Here is a 4,377-nt window from a genome sequence, read left to right as displayed (position 1 = left end):
CCGGCCTAACAACTTTCAGATTCCATCGAGATGCTGCTGTCCATACTGCCAAGGTAATCCAGGTAGTGGATGGCTATTACGCAGAGCTAATGTGAAGATTTCCAGCCCTGATGTGACTACCCGGGGCACCTAAGGAGGTAAGACACGATACCGTCCATCATACTCAGACTACTGATGGACCCCCTACCTCTTGCAGGCCACGACGTTTAGGCCCACCATTACATCTAGTGCCAAAGAAGGGAGGTGCATGGAGGCTGTGCGGTGATTATAGAGCCCTGAACGCCCGGACAATACCCTATCGTTATTCTGTACCCTTGTTGCACCATTACAATTACACATTGAGTGGATCAGTAGTGTTCACTGTGTTAGACTGTACAAAGGCCTATACACAGATACCTATAGCTGAACGTGACATTCCAAAGACAGCCATAATCACTCCTTTTGGTTTATTCGAGACCATGTTCATGACTATTGTCCATTGTGACCTCTCCTCCTGCACACACGTCATGTTACAAAAGGATGGTATTAAACCCTCACTAAAACCATCATATTCCGGCCCACACTGTGTCGTAACCAGAGGAAGCAAGACTGTGGACATCTTGATCAATGGGAAACTGACTACAGTCTCCACTGACTGCATGAAACCTGCGTATGTCTTTCCGGAAGCAACGACACCTGACCTACCACAACTTCTGCCTCACTCAGCAATCACTCCGTCAATGTCATCATTGACACAGATGCAGCCGAAGGCCACAGTTGACCCACCACCACGCACCTCAAGGTACGGGTGACATCTCAATTTATTATTTATAATGACGCTCCGCTTCCACCACGGGGGCTGACGTGGCGTCTTCTGTCATCATCCAGCGCCGTGACATGCACGGGTGTTTCCAAGTACAGTGCACGAAACTTCCCCGCTGAACACCAGAGACGCTATACACAAGCGACATTTGTTCTGTGATTTACTCTTTGATTGTAGTTTTCTGTTCCATGTTTTACTCCTTGACCTAATGCATGAATCCAACTGTTAGATACGGAATAATTTACCGTACTCAACTTTACTCACGCCTTCGCACAAGTTGTTGATTGCAGTGTATTGTTGTCTGTTCTGGCCGCAGGGCTTCGTTAATAAACTGTTACATCAAGCTGACTCAAGCCTACTTCCCTTATTCAGCCTATGAGCACACGCAGATGCTAAACCGTCAATCGCGGTAATTCAGACTGGTACTGACAGTCAACACAGACATTTGGAAGTATACATTCCCAAATCTCATTGATATAAGATCAGGTAGAGGCACTAGAATAAAATAAAGAATGTGGTGAAGTAAGTATTAACGCCAATACTATGGTTAGTTTGGAGGAGCTTAAGAATTACTTGAACTAAAAGTACAAAAGAACATTGGGTCTATAGATACAATCATCAGATCTTTGGACAATATTGTAGCTCACCAGAAGGAATTTTTAAATTTCAAACCAGATGGTTCTGTACACCCATTAGCATTTTTGAAGCAATTTAAGGCAGTGGTACCCAAGGTAAACTTCACTGTTAAACACATTTACTATGATTGTAAGCCTAACTATAAAAAATATATAAACAATAATGTGTATTCAGAGGAGGAATTAAGCGTCAAATGCTTTGTGTGTCCAGGAAGTTTGACTAGTAGGATAGATTCTAACATATTTATTATTTAGAAGCATTATTCTAATGAGTATTTGAACTATGTATAAATGCAGCATTAAGCTACAAATGCATTTTATGCAAGGGACTGTGTCAATAATCATCAGTTGAAGGAAGAAACTTTCTGAGCAGCAGAATCTGTGCTATTTCTGGTGTCCTAATTAATATAAAGCTGAAATGTATAGATGTATCTGTTCTATTGTACACGGAGGTGGCTATCATTTTTTATTCTGAGGACACCAAAATATCATTACAGATGTGGTGTTACAGTGTTTCCCTTTCGCGTGTGGGCGGGCGCGCGCGCGCGTGTTTGTGTGTGTGTCAAAGAGAGAGAGAGAGAGAGAGAGAGAGAGAGAGAGCTGACTTGACTGTCACTCCACAAGCACAACTAAGGAACACTACGTGGCGGATCTGTCTGTCTGATGTGGTCAAAGTTTCCTTTTACTTCTCTTCTTCAGGTACACTCGCCTTTACGTTTTGTTCTCGTGGTCTGGCTACTCCATACCACGGCCATCGAGTTTGTCCTCAGGCAGCGAGGTGATGTATGAGTGTGTCTCACTATTTCCGGCTACTATACGATAAATACATATTCGAACATAATCTTCTGGATTTTTTCAACTACGTACATTAATTGTGAAGATAGATCCAGTTATCAATGACCCATAACTTCAAATACATCCTTCAATACATCTGACCAAACTGAACTCAACTTAAAGTCTTAGATTAACAGTCTTCATTTGTCTTTAGTGTTTACATTCTGGTATGTCTGTTTTCTCTGAGGTGTTTGTGACAGCTTCACAAGGCGTCGCCAAGGCACGAATGTCGACATCCAGCAAGTGCTAATGTGCTCATCACACTGCACCTTGTCCCTGCCACATTACGTCACTGTATACGCACCATCCACAGAGATCACAGTTTGGGGCCCGCACAGAATATTTTTTACACTACATAAAATGTTTGTGAAAGACAAGACCACCTTTCACCAGCACGAGCATTTTCAGTGGAACATAGGTCTTTCTCATGAATAACCCACATTACACTAAAGTGTGCCTCACATTATTGATCTCATCGCTGGCAAAAGTACTTTCATTTACTTTAGTTATATGATTATGTTTGTTTGAATGGCTTGCCTGAGGCAACGTTAGCCTAAAAGCTTCTATCTTTTATCAGTTCATAAATAAAAAGAATTTGGTTGAAAAATTTACTTATTTTCATAAAATATTGAAAGTTACGTATTCGTACGTTTTCGTCTGCTGCGACAGAAAGTTTAGTGTCAAATACAATCACCGGTTTAGCAGCAAAGCGTAAGTCTAAAACTGAACAAATTTTTCCCAGGCACTTGGGCATGCTGTGTATTAAATGTAGTATTCAGTTTATTATAATTCAACATCAAAGCATATATATACTGAAGCCCCAAAGAAAGTGGTACAGGCAAACGTATTCAAATACAGAGATAAACAGGCAGAATACAACACTGTGGTCAGCGACACCTATATAAGACAACAAGTGCCTGGTACAGTTGTTATCAAGATTTAAGTGAGTTTGAACGTTGTGTTATAGTCGGTGCACAAGCGATGGGACACAGCATCTCCGAGGTAGCGATGACGTGGGGACTTCCCTGTATGACCATTTCACGAGTGTACCATGAATATCAGGAATCCGGCAAAAATATCAAATCTCCGACATCGCTGCAGCCGGAAAAAGATCCTGCAAGAACGCGACCGATGACGACTGGAAAGAATCGTTCAGTGTGACAGAAGTGCAACCCTTCCACAAATTTCTGCAGATTTCAATGCTGGGCCATCAACGAGTGTCAGTGTGCGAACCAGTCAACAAATCATCACTGTACGGGCTCTCAGAGTGGAAGGAACACTCGTGTACCCTTGATGAATGCACGACACAAAGTTTTATGTCTTCTCTGGGTCCGTCAACAGCAACATTGGACTGTTGATGACGGGAAACATGTTGCCTGGTCGGATGAGTCTCGTTTTAAATTGTATCAAGCGGATGGATGTGTACAGGTATGGAGACAACCTCACGAATCCATGGAGCCTGCATGTCAACAGGGGGCTCTTCAAGATGGTGTAGGCTCTGTAATGGTGTGGGCCGTGTGCATTTGGAGTGATATGGGATCCCTGATGTGTCTAGATACGACTCTGACAGGTGATATGTTCGTAAGCATCCTGTCTGATCACTTGAATCCATTCATGTCCATTGTGCATTCCAACGGATTTGGGTAATTCCAGCAGGACAATGCGATGTCCCGCACATCCACAATTGCTACAGAGTGGCTCCAGGAATGCTCTTTGAGTTTAAACACTTTCACTGGCAAACAAACTCCCCACACATGAACTTTATTGAGCATATCTGGGATACTCTGCGACGTGCTGTTCAGAAGAGATCTCTATCCCCTCTTAGTTACGGATTTATGGACAGCACTATGCGGTAGCGTTCTCGCATCCCACGCCCGAGTTCTCGGGTTCGATTCCCGGCGGGGTTAGGAATTTTCTCTGCCTCGTGATGACTGGGTGTTGTGTGATGTCCTTAGGTTAGTTAGGTTTAAGTAATTCTACGTTCTAGGGGACTGATGACCATAGATGTTAAGTTCCACAGTGCTCAGAGCCATTTTGAACCTTTTGGACAGCACTGCAGGAATCATGGTGTCAACTCCCTCCAGCACTGCTTCAGACATTCGCCAA

The sequence above is a fragment of the Schistocerca cancellata genome, chromosome 12 (assembly GCF_023864275.1).
Source record: "Schistocerca cancellata isolate TAMUIC-IGC-003103 chromosome 12, iqSchCanc2.1, whole genome shotgun sequence".
Lineage (NCBI taxonomy): Eukaryota > Metazoa > Arthropoda > Insecta > Orthoptera > Acrididae > Schistocerca > Schistocerca cancellata.
The sequence above is the reverse complement of the archived record's forward strand: the minus strand, read 5'-3'. Positions refer to the sequence as shown.